This window comes from Rhinoderma darwinii, unplaced genomic scaffold (assembly GCF_050947455.1).
Source record: "Rhinoderma darwinii isolate aRhiDar2 unplaced genomic scaffold, aRhiDar2.hap1 Scaffold_751, whole genome shotgun sequence".
In the NCBI taxonomy this organism is placed as follows: domain Eukaryota; kingdom Metazoa; phylum Chordata; class Amphibia; order Anura; family Rhinodermatidae; genus Rhinoderma; species Rhinoderma darwinii.
The window spans coordinates 1-19,046 of NW_027464313.1; the positions used below are offsets into that span (position 1 = coordinate 1).

The 19,046-nt window shown below is 43.4% G+C and overlaps 1 long non-coding RNA gene across 1 annotated transcript in view; it reads right to left on the minus strand.

The window, feature by feature from the left end:
* Positions 1 to 722: 722 nt before the first annotated feature.
* LOC142730506 (uncharacterized) overlaps positions 723 to 19,046 on the minus strand; it is a 28,530-nt gene continuing 10,206 nt past the window's right edge. Inside the window, exons 2-3 of the long non-coding RNA XR_012878923.1 lie at positions 17,998 to 18,095; positions 723 to 1,732 (exon numbers count right to left, since the gene is read on the minus strand). This is a non-coding gene — a long non-coding RNA (uncharacterized LOC142730506). The remainder of the gene's footprint in view (positions 1,733 to 17,997; positions 18,096 to 19,046) is intronic.

Genomic DNA, 19,046 nt, shown 5'->3' on the forward strand with positions numbered 1-19,046 from the left:
TACACATACACACACATACATATATACACATACACACACATACATATATACACATACATACATATATACACATACATACACACACATACATATATACACATACATACACACACATACATATATACACATACATATATACACATCCATACACACATATACATATATACACATACACACACATACATAAATACAAATACATACACACACATACATATATACATATGCCCACTGTTAGTGTGGTACCCAGCTTTCCCAGACCCCTGAACAATAAATCTCTCTTGTTGTGCTGAGACTGAGAGGTTCATTAGTCACATTCCCAAACAGTCTCAGCACAACTAGAGAGATTTACCGTTCAGGGGTCTTGGAAAGCTGGGTGACCACCATTACCCCTCCTACTGGAGTGTGTTTGGGGATGTGACTAATGAACCTCTCACACTCCAGTAGGAGGGGTAATGTTGGTCTCCCAGCTTTCACAGACTCTTTAACGATAAATCCCCCTTGTAGTGCTGAGACTGAGAGGTTCATTAGTCACATTCCCAAACAGTCTCAGCAAAACAAGAGAGATTTACCGTTCAGGGGTCTGGGAAAGCTGGGTGACCACCATTACCTCTCCTACTGGAGTGTGAGAGGTTCATTAGTCACATCCCCAAACACACTCCAGTAGGAGGGAGTAATGGTGGTCACCCAGCTTTCCCAGCAGATATAACCAGCAAAGGGCTGGATGGACGGGCTGAGGGTGCACAGGGTTTTTGATGATCCCCCTCTGTCATGTGATCGAACCTAGGTTACCGGTTCAACAGACGGGGTTCATGTGACTATAACTCTGTCCATAACAAGAGACAGTGCACTCAGGACAAGCCCTGCCCTCATTGTGATTGTGTGTGTGTGTGTGTGTAGCAGAGCGGAGTGTGCACGGGCACCGCTGATACTTCATAGCCGCTTATCAGCTGTTTTGAAGAATCAGCGGCGAGCACCTCCCCCCACACACACACACACACACACACACACACACGCACACACACGCACACACACACGCACACACACACACACAAACAGAAATCCCCCCAAACACGCAAAATCAAGTGTAATTAAGCGTTTTTTTTATGAGGTTTTTGGCACGTAAAATGTGCAAAAAAAACGTCTGAAATACACGGCGTGGGAACCGATCAACTGAAAAGTCATTCACTTCACTTTCATCGTTCTAAGGGTATGTTCACACACAATGTTTTCAGCTGAAAAATCGGAAGCAGAACCAGTGGCGGATTAAGTAGACAATAGGCCCTGGGATGTTATCCAAACTTGGGCCCCCATTCTCCACCGACCGCCCTGTAACTATTGTTAACACTTCCTTTTTTTCCAGACATTAACAAATGGGTGTTACTACTCCCCTTGTCAAAAAACTGTGTCCCCACATACTGACAGTCTCCAACCATTGCTGACAGTATCGCACCGTGTATGGACACATTCTCCTGACAAGGGGAATAGTAACACTTATTTGTCTATCAGTCCTGAACTGCACAAAGACTTTGTGAAATACAAGGATTTCCCATAATAAACATGTCAGTAGAGATGACAGATTATCTAGTGACTCACAGGTGACGACGTAGTTTTTTTCCTCTTTTCTTCTCCATCCGGTCCAGACTTCATGACGACTTTTCCCGGCCATGACCCATTTCTGCTGAATTTGCCACTCAGATGTCTTTGGCTCCTCACTTTTCCAACATTTCCACACCTATAAACAAAGATAATATTATCATGGTGCCACACACTGTGCCCCTAAATATAATAGCACCAAACACTGCGCCCCTGAATAAAATAGTACAAACACTGAGCCCCTAAATATTATAGCACCATAGACTGCGCCCCTGAATATAATTGTGTCAAACACTGTAGATAGCACCACACACAGCCCCCTGTAAATAGCGCTACACAGTCCTCCCCCTCTGTAAATAGAGTCACGTAGCCCTACCCCTCTTGTATATAGTGCTACACAGCAATCCCCCTTAGATATAGTGATACACAGCACTCCCTTCTATATAGTGCTATACAACAATCCCCCCTTGTATATTGTGCTACACAGCGTCTTCCCCCTTGGACCTGCAGCTCTTATAATTGCTCAGTATAATGTCCCCCATAGCTGCCCCCACAGTATATTGCCAACCATAGCTGCCCCCACAGTATAATGCCCTTCACAGCTGCCTCTACACAGTACAATTTTCCCCTTAGCTGACCCTACACAGAATAATGTCCCCATAGCTGTGACACAGTATAATGTCCCCATAGCTGTGACACAGTATAATGCCCCCATAGCTGCTACACAGTATAATGCCTCCATAGCTGTGACACAGTATAATGCCCCCATAGCTGTGACACAGTATAATGCCTCCATAGCTGTGACACAGTATAATGCCCCCATAGCTGTGACACAGTATAATGCCTCCATAGCTGCTACACAGTATAATGCCTCCATAGCTGCTACACAGTATAATGCCTCCATAGCTGCTACACAGTATAATGCCTCCATAGCTGCTACACAGTATAATGCCCCCATAGCTGCTACACAGTATAATGCCCCCATAGCTGCTACACAGTATAATGCCTCCATAGCTGCTACACAGTATAATGCCTCCATAGCTGCTACACAGTATAATGCCCCATAGCTGCTACACAGTATAATGCCCCCATAGCTGCTACACAGTATAATGCCCCCATAGCTGCGACACAGTATAATGCCCCCATAGCTGCTACACAGTATAATGCCTCCATAGCTGTGACACAGTATAATGCCCCCATAGCTGCTACACAGTATAATGCCCCCATAGCTGCGACACAGTATAATGTCTCCATAGCTGTGACACAGTATAATGCCTCCATAGCTGCTACACAGTATAATGCCTCCATAGCTGCTACACAGTATAATGCCTCCATAGCTGTGACACAGTATAATGCCCCCATAGCTGCGACACAGTATAATTCCCCCATAGCTGCGACACAGTATAATGCCCCCATAGCTGCGACACAGTATAATGCCCCCATAGCTGCTACACAGTATAATGCCTCCATAGCTGTGACACAGTATAATGCCCCCATAGCTGCTACACAGTATAATGCCCCCATAGCTGCGACACAGTATAATGTCTCCATAGCTGTGACACAGTATAATGCCTCCATAGCTGCTACACAGTATAATGCCTCCATAGCTGCTACACAGTATAATGCCTCCATAGCTGTGACACAGTATAATGCCCCCATAGCTGCTACACAGTATAATGCCCCCATAGCTGCGACACAGTATAATGTCTCCATAGCTGTGACACAGTATAATGCCTCCATAGCTGCTACACAGTATAATGCCCCCATAGCTGCTACACAGTATAATGCCTCCATAGCTGCTACACAGTATAATGCCCCCATAGCTGTGACACAGTATAATGCCCCCATAGCTGCTACACAGTATAATGCCTCCATAGCTGCTACACAGTATAATGCCTCCATAGCTGCGACACAGTATAATGCCCCCATAGCTGTGACACAGTATAATGCCCCCATAGCTGATACACAGTAAAATGCCCCCATAGCTGCTACACAGTATAATGCCTCCATAGCTGCTACACAGTATAATGCCTCCATAGCTGCGACACAGTATAATGTCTCCATAGCTGCGACACAGTATAATGCCTCCATAGCTGCTACACAGTATAATGCCTCCATAGCTGCTACACAGTATAATGCCTCCATAGCTGCTACACAGTATAATGCCTCCATAGCTGCTACACAGTATAAAGCCCCCATAGCTGCTACACAGTATATTGCCTCCATAGCTGCTACACAGTATATTGCCTCCATAGCTGTGACACAGTATAATGCCCCCATAGCTGCTACACAGTATAATGCCTCCATAGCTGTGACACAGTATAATGCCTCCATAGCTGCTACACAGTATAATGTCTCCATAGCTGTGACACAGTATAATGCCCCCATAGCTGCTATACAGTATAATGCCTCCATAGCTGTGACACATTATAATGCCCCCATAGCTGCTACACAGTATAATGTCTCCATAGCTGCTATACAGTATAATGCCTCCATAGCTGCTACACAGTATAATGCACCCATAGCTGTGACACAGTATAATGCCCCCATAGCTGCTACATAGTATAATGCCTCCATAGCTGCTACACAGTATAATGCCTCCATAGCTGCTACACAGTATAATGCCTCCATAGCTGCTACACAGTATAATGCCTCCATAGCTGCTACACAGTATAATGCCTCCATAGCTGCGACACAGTATAATGCACCCATAGCTGTGACACAGTATAATGCCCCCATAGCTGCTACATAGTATAATGCCTCCATAGCTGCTACACAGTATAATGCCTCCATAGCTGCTACACAGTATAATGCCTCCATAGCTGCTACACAGTATAATGCCTCCATAGCTGTGACACAGTATAATGCCTCCATAGCTGCTATACAGTATATTGCCTCCATAGCTGTGACACAGTATAATGCCCCCATAGCTGTGACACAGTATAATGCCTCCATAGCTGCTATACAGTATAATGCCCCATAGCTGTGACACAGTATAATGCCCCCATAGCTGCTACACAGTATAATGCCTCCATAGCTGCTACACAGTATAAAGCCTCCATAGCTGCTACACAGTATAATGCCTCCATAGCTGCTATACAGTATAATGCCTCCATAGCTGTGACACCGTATAATGCCCCCATAGCTGCTACACAGTATAATGCCTCCATAGCTGCTACACAGTATAATGCCTCCATAGCTGCTACACAGTATAATGCCCCCATAGCTGCTACACAGTATAATGTCCCCATAGCTGTGACACAGTATAATGCCTCCATAGCTGTGACACATTATAATGCCTCCATAGCTGCTACACAGTATAATGCCTCCATAGCTGCTACACAGTATAATGCCCCCATAGCTGCTACACAGTATAATGTCTCCATAGCTTTGACACAGTATAATGCCCCCATAGCTGTGACACAGTATAATGCCTCCATAGCTGCTATACAGTATAATGTCTCCATAGCTGTGACACAGTATAATGCCCCCATAGCTGTGACACAGTATAATGCCTCCATAGCTGCTACATAGTATAATGCCTCCATAGCTGCTACACAGTATAATGCCTCCATAGCTGCTACACAGTATAATGCCTCCATAGCTGCTACACAGTATAAAGCCCCCATAGCTGCTACACAGTATATTGCCTCCATAGCTGCTACACAGTATATTGCCTCCATAGCTGTGACACAGTATAATGCCCCCATAGCTGCTACACAGTATAATGCCTCCATAGCTGTGACACAGTATAATGCCTCCATAGCTGCTACACAGTATAATGTCTCCATAGCTGTGACACAGTATAATGCCCCCATAGCTGTGACACAGTATAATGCCCCCATAGCTGCTACATAGTATAATGCCTCCATAGCTGCTACACAGTATAATGCCTCCATAGCTGCTACACAGTATAATGCCTCCATAGCTGCTACACAGTATAATGCCTCCATAGCTGTGACACAGTATAATGCCTCCATAGCTGCTATACAGTATATTGCCTCCATAGCTGTGACACAGTATAATGCCCCCATAGCTGTGACACAGTATAATGCCCCCATAGCTGTGACACAGTATAATGCCTCCATAGCTGCTATACAGTATAATGCCCCCATAGCTGCTACACAGTATAATGCCTCCATAGCTGCTACACAGTATAATGCCCCCATTGCTGCTACACAGTATAATGCCCCATAGCTGCTACACAGTATAATGCCTCCATAGCTGCTACACAGTATAATGCCTCCATAGCTGCTATACAGTATAATGCCTCCATAGCTGTGACACCGTATAATGCCCCCATAGCTGCTACACAGTATAATGCCTCCATAGCTGCTACACAGTATAATGCCTCCATAGCTGCTACACAGTATAATGCCCCCATAGCTGCTACACAGTATAATGTCCCCATAGCTGTGACACAGTATAATGCCTCCATAGCTGTGACACATTATAATGCCTCCATAGCTGCTACACAGTATAATGCCTCCATAGCTGCTACACAGTATAATGCCCCCATAGCTGCTACACAGTATAATGTCTCCATAGCTGTGACACAGTATAATGCCCCCATAGCTGTGACACAGTATAATGCCTCCATAGCTGCTACACAGTATAATGTCTCCATAGCTGTGACACAGTATAATGCCCCCATAGCTGTGACACAGTATAATGCCTCCATAGCTGCTACATAGTATAATACCCCATAGCTGCTACACAGTATAATGCCTCCATAGCTGTGACACAGTATAATGCCTCCATAGCTGCTATACAGTATATTGCCTCCATAGCTGTGACACAGTATAATGCCCCCATAGCTGTGACACAGTATAATGCCTCCATAGCTGCTATACAGTATAATGCCCCATAGCTGTGACACAGTATAATGCCCCCATAGCTGCTACACAGTATAATGCCTCCATAGCTGCTACACAGTATAATGCCTCCATAGCTGCTACACAGTATAATGCCTCCATAGCTGTGACACATTATAATGCCTCCATAGCTGCTACACAGTATAATGCCCCCATAGCTGCTACACAGTATAATGTCTCCATAGCTGTGACACAGTATAATGCCCCCATAGCTGTGACACAGTATAGTGCCTCCATAGCTGCTACACAGTATAATGTCTCCATAGCTGTGACACAGTATAATGCCCCCATAGCTGTGACACAGTATAATGCCTCCATAGCTGCTACATAGTATAATACCCCATAGCTGCTACACAGTATAATGCCTCCATAGCTGTGACACAGTATAATGCCTCCATAGCTGCTATACAGTATATTGCCTCCATAGCTGTGACACAGTATAATGCCCCCATAGCTGTGACACAGTATAATGCCTCCATAGCTGCTATACAGTATAATGCCCCATAGCTGTGACACAGTATAATGCCCCCATAGCTGCTACACAGTATAATGCCTCCATAGCTGCTACACAGTATAATGCCTCCATAGCTGCTACACAGTATAATGCCTCCATAGCTGCTATACAGTATAATGCCTCCATAGCTGCTACACAGTATAATGCCCCCATAGCTGCTACACAGTATAATGTCCCCATAGCTGTGACACAGTATAATGCCTCCATAGCTGTGACACATTATAATGCCTCCATAGCTGCTACACAGTATAATGCCTCCATAGCTGCTACACAGTATATTGCCTCCATAGCTGCTACACAGTATAATGCCTCCATAGCTGCTACACAGTATAATGCCCCCATAGCTGCTACACAGTATAATGCCTCCATAGCTGCTACACAGTATAATGCCCCCATAGCTGCTACACAGTATAATGCCTCCATAGCTGCGACACAGTATAATGCACCCATAGCTGCTATACAGTATAATGCCTCCATAGCTGTGACACAGTATAATGCCTCCATAGCTGCGACACAGCATAATGCCCCCATAGCTGCTACACAGTATAATGCCTCCATAGCTGCTACACAGTATAATGCCTCCATAGCTGTGACACAGTATAATGCCCCCATAGCTGTGACACAGTATAATGCCTCCATAGCTGCTATACAGTATAATGCCTCCATAGCTGCTACACAGTATAATGCCTCCATAGCTGTGACACAGTATAATGCCCCCATAGCTGTGACACAGTATAATGCCTCCATAGCTGCTACACAGTATAATGCCCCCATAGCTGCGACACAGTATAATGCCTCCATAGCTGCTACACAGTATAATGCCCCCATAGCTGCTACACAGTATAATGCCTCCATAGCTGCTATACAGTATAATGCCCCATAGCTGTGACACAGTATAATGTCCCCATAACTGCTACACAGTATAATGCCCCATAGCTGTGACACATTATAATGCCTCCATTTGTACGTACCTAATAAATAAAAATAACATAATTACTTACCTATCCCGGTTCCCACGGCGGTGGGGGATGCTTCTCCTCCTCTGCACTGTCACGTGAGTGACTCCGTGCAGACAGGCGCGATGATGTCACTACATCACGCCTGCCTGCACCGAGCCGCTCACGGCAGAGTGAATGCTGGAGCGAGGCTCCAGCATTCAACCCAACTGAATCTGCGTCCTGCGGACACAGATTCAGTTGGAAGCGGGACAGAGCGGAAGCTAGCAGCGAAGCATAGTTTTTTAAGATTGTGTGAGGTTCAGGCGGCGATGGGCCCCCTGGGAGCCTCGGGTCCCGGGCGGCCGCCCGAACCGCTCCTATTATAATCCGCCATTGAGCAGAAGGAGGGGAGCGGTGTCCATCACCTATTGTCAATGGTGTATCCTGTGTTATCTATATATAGGTGATACCAGTCAGTGTAAAGGCCCTTTTACATGGGCCAATTATCAGGCAAACAGTCATTCATAGAACGCTCGTTGCCGATAATTGCCCTGTGTAAACAGGGGAGCGATCAGCAGATGATCGTATCGTTTTTGAAAACCAAAATATTATCGTTGTCGGTAGCTCATCTCCCTGAGCCGTGCTACCGACATGATATTAATGTATGGGGACGAGTGATCGGAGTAACGAGTTGTCGGTCCCATATATAGCTCCTTGTGACAGGAGCAAATGAGCGCCAATCAACAAGCTGTCTCATTGATCGGCAGTCGTCTACACGGTCCTTGTCAGGGCCGTGTAATAAGACCTTAATCCTGCCTGTGATGATAATGAGATGATTGCTGAGAAGTGATCTCCACAAAACACGAAGGATCAGTCTATTATAAATGGTGGATCTTGCATTATCTACAGTGAAGGAAATAAGTATTTGATCCCTTGCTGATTTTGTAAGTTTGCCCACTGTAAAACAGTGAACAGTCTAGAATTTTTAGGATAGGTTAATTTTACAAGTGAGAGATAGATTATATTAAAAAAAAACAGAAAATCACATAGTCAAAATTATATATATTTATTTGCATTGTGCACAGAGAAATAAGTATTTGATCCCTTTGGCAAACAAGACTTAATACTTGGTGGCAAAACCCTTGTTGGCAAGCACAGCAGTCAGACGTTATTTGTAGTTGATGATGAGGTTTGCACACATGTTAGATGGAATTTTGGCCCACTCCTCTTTGCAGATCATCTGTAAATCATTAAAATTTTGAGGCTGACGCTTGGCAACTCGGATCTTCAGCTCCCTCCATAAGTTTTCGATGGGATTAAGGTCTGGAGACTGGCAAGGCCACCACTCCATGACCTTAATGTGCTTCTTTTTGAGCCACTCCTTTGTTGCCTTGGCTGTATGTTTCAGGGCAATGTCGTGCTGGAAGACCCAGCCACGAGTCATTTTTAATGTCCTGGTGGAGGGAAGGAGGTTGTCACTCAGGATTTGACGGTACATGGCTCCATCCATTCTCCCATTGATGTGGTGAAGTAGTCCTGTGCCCTTAGCAGAGAAACACCCCCGAAACATAATGTTTCCACCTCCATGCTTGACAGTGGGGATGGTGTTCTTTGGGTCATAGGCAGCATTTCTCTTCCTCCAAACACGGCGAGTTGAGTTAATGCCAAAGAGCTCAATTTTAGTCTCATCTGACCAAAGCACCTTCTCCCAATCACTCTCAGAATCATCCACATGTTCATTTGCAAACTTCAGACGGGCCTGTACATGTGCCTTCTTGAGCAGGGGGACCAAGCGGGCACTGCAGGATTTTAATCCATTACGGGGTAATGTGTTACCAATGGTTTTCTTGGTGAATGTGGTCCCAGCTGCCTTGAGAACATTAACAAGTTCCCCCCGTGTAGTTTTCGGCTGAGCTCTCACCTTCCTCAGGATCAAGGATACCCCACGAGGTGAGATTTTGCATGGAGCCCCAGATCGATGTCGATTGACAGTCATTTTGTATGTCTTCCATTTTCTTACTATTGCACCAACAGTTGTCTCCTTCTCACCCAGCGTCTTACTTATGGTTTTGTAGCCAATTCCAGCCTTGTGCAGGTCTATGATCTTGTCCCTGACATCCTTAGAAAGCTCTTTGGTCTTGCCCATGTTGTAGAGGTAAGGGTTAGACTGATTAATTGAGTCTGTGGACAGGAGTCTTTTATACAGGTGACCATGTAAGACAGCTGTCTATAATGCAGGCACCAAGTTGATTTGGAGCGGGTAACTTGTCTGGAGGAGGCTGAACTCTTAATGGTTGGTAGGGGATCAAATACTTATTTCTCTGTGCACAATGCAAATAAATATATATAATTTTGACAATGTGATTTTCTTTTTTTTTTATATAATCTATCTCTCACTGGTAAAATTAACCTAGCCTAAAAATTCTAGACTGTTCATGACTTTGACAGTGGGCAAACTTACAAAATCAGCAAGGGATCAAATACATATTTCCTTCACTATATATATATATATATATATATATATATATAGTGTATGTGTATATATAAATATATAGTGTGTGTGTGTGTGTGTGTGTATATATATATATATATATATATATATTACCTGTCAGTGTAATCCTACCTGTGATGATAATGAGATGTATGCTGAGAAGTGATCTCTACAGAACAGGAAGGGTCAGTCTATTATGGATGGTGGATCCTGTGTTATCTAAATATAGATGTTACCTGTCAGTGTAATCTTGCCTGTGGTGATAATGAGATGTATGCTGAGTAGTGATCTCTACAGAACAGGGAGGATCAGTCTATTATGGATGGTGGATCCTGTGATATCTATATATAGATGTAACCTGTCAGTGTAAGGGTATGTTCACAAGATTAACAAAATAAGTCTGAAAATACGGAGCTGTTTATGAGAAAACAACTCCAAAAACGTCCCAAGAAGTGTCCTGTACTTCTTTTGACGAGCCGTCATTTTACGCGCCGTATTTTGACAGCGACGCGTAAAATGACAGCTCGTCTGCACAGAACATCGTAAGACCCATTGCAGGCAATGGGCAGATGTTTACCGAAGTATTGTAACCGTCTTTTCAGGCGTAATTCGAGGCATAAAATGCCTCAATTACGTCTGAAAAGAGGTCATGTGCACATACCCTCATCCTGCCTGTGACGATAATGAGATGAGTGCTGAGAAATGTTCTCTACAGAACAGGGAGGATCAGTCTATTATGAATGGTGGATTCTGTATTATCTATATATAGATGTTACCTGTCAGTGTAATCCTGCCTGTGATGATAATGAGATGACTGCTGAGAAATGATCTCTACAGAACAGGAAGGATCAGTCCATTATGAATGGTGGATTCTGTATTATCTATATATAGATGTTACCTGTCAGTGTAATCCTGCCTGTGATGATAATGAGATGAGTGCTGAGAAATGATCTCTACAGAACAGGAAGGGTCAGTCTATTATGAATGGTGGATTCTTTGTTATCTACATATATAGATGTTATCTGTCAGTGTAATCCTGCCTGTGATGATAATGAGAGGTGTGATGAGAAGTGATCTATACAGAACAGAAAGGGTCAGTCCATTATGAATGGTGGATTCTGTATTATCTATATATAGATGTTACCTGTCAGTGTAATCCTGCCTGTGATGATAATGAGATGACTGCTGAGAAATGATCTCTACAGAACAGGAAGGGTCAGTCTATTATGAATGGTGGATTCTTTGTTATCTACATATATAGGTGTTACCTGTCAGTGTAATCCTGCCTGTGATGATAATGAGATGACTGTTGAGAACTGTAAGGAGCAGTCTACTATGAGACTCATTGGCCAGAGGGAAAACTGCAAGATTAGATAAAGACATAAAAAAAATAATATAAAAAAAACCCACCAAAAAATCATAAAAAATATGTTTAACAGAAACTTGATTTAAACAATAGATCATTTTCTGATGACACATTCTCTTTAAGTGGTTGAACTGAGCTTTCCTAGATCTCGGCCTAGAGTGCAGCTGTTAATCGCAGCCGCTGCCCCCCAAAATCTGATGCTAAGCCTAGTGCATGACCGGATTCAGAGAACGCCTTGTAGAGAACTTCTATGTGCAGTCACAGCTCCCTCAGGTGCTGCACTATGTATAATACAGTGTCTGACGTGTTACTGTAATGTAGAACTAAGGAGGAACCCCACCTTAAAGAGTAACAGAAAGGAGAAGACCTTTTCTCTCCTCAGTAGATGTTGACTCGCTCATTGCTGTTACGCTATCTAATCATAGTGGACAGCCTCAAAGCGATGCAAAAGACCTGCAGGAAATTTCTCAAAATCAGCAGGTTTTCTGCATCGCTGTGAAGCGGTCCGCTCTGATTGGACAGTGTCACAGCAAAAAGTGAGGCAACGCCTACTGAGGAGAGATGGTGTCTCCTCTTTGTACCTTTAATTACAACACGCATATGTTAGGTGCAAAACGGAGTAAGGGCTGTAGTGGAACAACATGGAGGGGGGCAAAAAAGAAAAAGACAGCGTTGGAATCTGGAGGACGCCAAGTATAAGGGGAGGAATGTGGTTAAAAAAACAACAAAAAATAACACAGCAGGTCCTGCTTAACCCCTTAATGACCGGGCCATTTTGCACGTTAATCACCAAGGATTATTTTTTGTTTTTTCACGGTCGCATTCCAAGAGTCGTAACTTTTTTTTTATTCCGTGGACATCGCCGTATAAGGGCTTGTTTTTTGCGGGACGAGTTGTATTTTGTAATTGCACCATTTTTAGATGCTTATAATATATTGATTAACTTTTATTAACTTTATTTTAGGAGAAAATTGAAAATAAGCAGCTATTCCAGCATTAATTTTCACGTTATAAATTTACGCCGTTTACTATGAAGCGTAAATAACATAGTTACATAGTTACATAGTTAGTACGGCTGAAAAAAGACACATGTCCATCAAGTTCAACCAAGGGAAGGGAAAAGGGAAGGAAAAATTTCTACACATAGGAGCTAATATTTTTTTGTTTTAGGAAATTATCTAACCCTTTTTTAAAGCCATCTACTGTCCCTGCTGTGACCAGCTCCTGCGGTAGGCTATTCCATAAATTCACAGTTCTCACTGTAAAGAAGCCTTGTCGCCTCTGCAGCTTGAACCTTTTTTTCTCCAGACGGAGGGAGTGCCCCCTTGTTTTTTGAGGGGGTTTTACAAGGAACAGGATTTCACCATATTTTTTGTATGTGCCATTAATATATTTATATAAGTTAATCATGTCCCCCCTTAGTCTTCTTTTTTCAAGGCTAAATAGGTTTAATTCTTTCAATCTTTCCTCATAACTTAAATTCTCCATGCCCCTTATTAGCTTCGTTGCTCTTCTTTGTATTTTTTCCAACTCCAGGGCATCCTTTCTATGAACTGGAGCCCAGAACTGAACTGCATATTCTAGATGAGGCCTCACTAATGCTTTGTCACCTTTATTCTATGGGTCGGCACGATAACGGGGATACCAAATATGTAAAGGTTTTATATGTTTTCCTGCATTTGCACAATAAAAACCCTTTTAGAAAAAAATTACTTGTTTTTGCATCGCCGCATTCCAAGAGACGTAATGTTTTTATTTTTCCGTCGATGTGGCCGTATGTGGGCTTGATTTTTGCGGGCCAATGCGTAGTTTTCATTAGTACTATTTTGGGGTACATAGAACTTATAGATTAATTTTTATTTTATTTTTTATGGGGGGAATGGGAGAAAAGAGAGAATTTTGCCGTTGTTTTTTTCAGTTTTTTTGGACGCCGTTCATCCGGCGGTTTAATTAATGTGTTCATTTTATTGGTCAAGTTGTTACGATCGCGGGGATACCATATATGTGTATGTGTGATTTGTTTTGACACTTTTACTGAATAAAACCACTTTTTGGGAAAAAAAGTAGTTTTATTTGATTTTGACTGTAATTATTTTTTTTTTTCAACAAACTTTATTTAACTGATTGACATATTTTTTTTAAGTCCCACCAGGGGACGTCACTATGCGATGTGCCGATCGCATATATAATGCTTTGGTATACTTAGAATACCGAAGCATTATTGCCTGTCAGTGTAAAACTGACAGGCAACCTGTTAGGTCATGCCTCCGGCGTCTTTGTTAGACCCCCGGCTGTCATGGAAACCCGACGGCGACCCGCGATTTGTTTGCGGGGGCGCCGATCGGGTGACAGAGGGAGCTCCCCCCTCTGTCAAACACATTAGATGCCGCTGTCACTATTGACAGCGGCATTTAATGGGTTAAACTGCCGGAATCGGAGCGCGCTTCGATTCCGGCAGTTGCAGCAGGAGCCAGGCTGTGTATAACAGCCGTGCTCCTGCCGCTGATCGCGTGGGTACACTGGCAGTACCCGCGCCATCACAGGACGGATATATCCGTCCTCCTGCGCGAACTAGCAGCTGCTGAGGACGGATATATCCGTCCTTCGGCGTTAAGGAGTTAATAAACCACGGAGTTCACTTTCTAAATTCATTATTACTGACCTCTAGTAACACCTCCTGGAATTTCCTCCTCCACTTCACTCTTACACGGTTGATCGCCCCTCACCCGCTCTTCTTCTTCATCCTCCACTTTAACCCCTTCCCCCTGCTGGCATTCTGGGCCCTAATGTCCAAGCCATTTTTTAGATTTTTCCATTGTCACATTCGAAGAGCTGTAACTTTTTTATTTTTGCGTCGGCATAGCTGTATAAGGTCTTGTTTTTTGCGGGACGACTTGCAGTTTTTATTGGTACCATTTGAGAGTAGATGCGACTTTTTGATCACTTTTTATCAAATTTTTTTTAAGTCAGGATTAACAGAAAACAGCAATTTTTCCATTGTTTTTTATTTTATTTTTTACGGCGTTCACAGTGCGGGTTAAATAATGTAACAGCTTTATAGTCCGGATTCAGAGAACGCCTTGTAGAGAACTTCTATGTGCAGTCACAGCTCCCTCAGGTGCTGCACTATGTATAATACACTGTCTGACGTGTTACTGTAATGTAGAACTAAGGAGGAACCCCACCTTAAAGAGTAACAGAAAGGAGAAGACCTTTTCTCTCCTCAGTAGATGTTGACTCGCTCATTGCTGTTACGCTATCTAATCATAGTGGACAGCCTCAAAGCGATGCAAAAGACCTGCAGGAAATTTCTCAAAATCAGCAGGTTTTCTGCATCGCTGTGAAGCGGTCCGCTCTGATTGGACAGTGTCACAGCAAAAAGTGAGGCAACGCCTACTGAGGAGAGATGGTGTCTCCTCTTTGTACCTTTAATTACAACACGCATATGTTAGGTGCAAAACGGAGTAAGGGCTGTAGTGGAACAACATGGAGGGGGGCAAAAAAGAAAAAGACAGCGTTGGAATCTGGAGGACGCCAAGTATAAGGGGAGGAATGTGGTTAAAAAAACAACAAAAAATAACACAGCAGGTCCTGCTTAACCCCTTAATGACCGGGCCATTTTGCACGTTAATCACCAAGGATTATTTTTTGTTTTTTCACGGTCGCATTCCAAGAGTCGTAACTTTTTTTTTATTCCGTGGACATCGCCGTATAAGGGCTTGTTTTTTGCGGGACGAGTTGTATTTTGTAATTGCACCATTTTTAGATGCTTATAATATATTGATTAACTTTTATTAACTTTATTTTAGGAGAAAATTGAAAATAAGCAGCTATTCCAGCATTAATTTTCACGTTATAAATTTACGCCGTTTACTATGAAGCGTAAATAACATGTCACCTTTATTCTATGGGTCGGCACGATAACGGGGATACCAAATATGTAAAGGTTTTATATGTTTTCCTGCATTTGCACAATAAAAACCCTATTAGAAAAAAATTACTTGTTTTTGCATCGCCGCATTCCAAGAGACGTAATGTTTTTATTTTTCCGTCGATGTGGCCGTATGTGGGCTTGATTTTTGCGGGCCAATGCGTAGTTTTCATTAGTACTATTTTGGGGTACATAGAACTTATAGATTAATTTTTATTTTATTTTTTATGGGGGGAATGGGAGAAAAGAGAGAATTTTGCCGTTGTTTTTTTCAGTTTTTTTGGACGCCGTTCATCCGGCGGTTTAATTAATGTGTTCATTTTATTGGTCAAGTTGTTACGATCGCGGGGATACCATATATGTGTATGTGTGATTTGTTTTGACACTTTTACTGAATAAAACCACTTTTTGGGAAAAAAAGTAGTTTTATTTGATTTTGACTGTAATTATTTTTTTTTTTCAACAAACTTTATTTAACTGATTGACATATTTTTTTTAAGTCCCACCAGGGGACGTCACTATGCGATGTGCCGATCGCATATATAATGCTTTGGTATACTTAGTATACCGAAGCATTATTGCCTGTCAGTGTAAAACTGACAGGCAACCTGTTAGGTCATGCCTCCGGCGTCTTTGTTAGACCCCCGGCTGTCATGGAAACCCGACGGCGACCCGCGATTTGTTTGCGGGGGCGCCGATCGGGTGACAGAGGGAGCTCCCCCCTCTGTCAAACACATTAGATGCCGCTGTCACTATTGACAGCGGCATTTAATGGGTTAAACTGCCGGAATCGGAGCGCGCTTCGATTCCGGCAGTTGCAGCAGGAGCCAGGCTGTGTATAACAGCCGTGCTCCTGCCGCTGATCGCGTGGGTACACTGGCAGTACCCGCGCCATCACAGGACGGATATATCCGTCCTCCTGCGCGAACTAGCAGCTGCTGAGGACGGATATATCCGTCCTTCGGCGTTAAGGAGTTAATAAACCACGGAGTTCACTTTCTAAATTCATTATTACTGACCTCTAGTAACACCTCCTGGAATTTCCTCCTCCACTTCACTCTTACACGGTTGATCGCCCCTCACCCGCTCTTCTTCTTCATCCTCCACTTTAACCCCTTCCCCCTGCTGGCATTCTGGGCAATGTCCAAGCCATTTTTTAGATTTTTCCATTGTCACATTCGAAGAGCTGTAACTTTTTTATTTTTGCGTCGGCATAGCTGTATAAGGTCTTGTTTTTTGCGGGACGACTTGCAGTTTTTATTGGTACCATTTGAGAGTAGATGCGACTTTTTGATCACTTTTTATCAAATTTTTTTTAAGTCAGGATTAACAGAAAACAGCAATTTTTCCATTGTTTTTTATTTTATTTTTTACGGCGTTCACAGTGCGGGTTAAATAATGTAACAGCTTTATAGTCGGGGTCGTTACGGACGCGGCGATACCAAATATGTGTAACTTTTTTGCTTTATTGTAGTTTTTTTTAATAGTAAAGCATTTTGTAAGGGGAAAAGCTGGGTTTTTCATTTTTTTTTTTCACTTTTTTTTTTTATTAACTTTATTAAACTTTTTTTACTTTTTTACTAGTCCCACTAGGGGACTTCCCTATCCTCCGATCGCTATTATAATACACTGCAATACTTTTGTATTGCAGTGTATTACTGCCTGTCCGTTTAAAACGGACAGGCATCTGCTAGGTCATGCCTGCGGCATGATCTAGCAGGCATTCGCTGCAGGCAGACCTGGGGGTCTTTATTAGACCCCCGGCTGCCATAGAAGACACAGACACTCGGCGATTTTATCGCCGGGTGTCAGTGAGATGAGAGGGAGCTCCCTCCCTCTCTCCAAAACCATTCAGATGCGGTGCTCGCTATTGTGCACCGCATCTGAAGGGTTAAACAGGTGAGATCGATACTAATATTGATCTCACCCGGCAGAGCAGGGACGCCCCCAGCCCTCAGCTGCTTCTGGCAGCTGAGAGCAGGGAGATTTCACGGCTCCCTGCTCTGTTTACTTTATTCTACAGCAGCGACGTAGTTTGGCGGCGCTCTAGAATAAAGCCCACTAATGACCGCCGTAAAAAGACGTATCGGCGGTCATTAAGGGGTTAATATCAGTCAGATCTTCCCTCTGATTTCACATATGTAACAATTCAGTACAATACAGCAGAGTGCGCAGAATCTAACACATCAACATAAGAAACCACCAAAATCTATGACCACATCTATGACCGCTGGACCAAAAAGTTCCACACCCCCTATATAGATCTGGTATAGGGCTCAGCTTCATCTACCTGATGATTCTCTGGGACATTGTGATTTTCCTCTGGACAGTCCTGGGAATACAGAGGACTGGGACATCTCTCTGGTGGATTTCTCCTACTGGATCCATCTGTAGGAAACACACAGTGACAGAATACATGACTACTGTATATCTGTCTATATATTACCACACACACTGCTCCCTGTAGATATTACCACACACACTGCTCCCTGTAGATATTACCACACACACTGCTCCCTGTAGAGATTACCACACACACTGCCCCCTGTAGATATTACCACACACACTGCTCCCTGTAGATATTACTACACACTGCTCCCTGTAGATATTACCACACACACTGCTCCCTGTAGATATTACCACACACTGCTCCCTGTAGATATTACCACACACACTGCTCCCTGTAGATATTACCACACACACACTGCTCCCTGTATATATTACCACACATGCTGCTCCCTGTAGATATTACCACACACACTGCTCCCTGTAGATATTACCACACACACTGCTCCCTGTAGATATTACCACACACTGCTCCCTGTAGATATTACCACACACACTACTCCCTGTACATATTACCACACACTGCTCCCTGTATATATTACCACACACACTGCTTCCTGTAGATATTACCACACACACTGCTCCCTGTAGATATTACCACACACTGCTCCCTGTAGATATTACCACACACTGCTCCCTGTAGATATTACCACACACACTGCTCCCTGTAGAGATTACCACACACACTGCCCCCTGTAGATATTACCACACACACTGCTCCCTGTAGATATTACCACACACACTGCCCCCTGTAGATATTACCACACACACTGCTCCCTGTAGATATTACTACACACACTGCTCCCTGTAGATATTACCACACACACTGCTCCCTGTAGATATTACCACACACATTGCTTCCTGTAGATATTACCACACACACAGCTCCCTGTACATATTACCACACACACTGCTCCCTGTAGATATTACCACACACTGCTCCCTGTAGATATTACCACACACACTGCTCCCTGTAGATATTACCACACAATG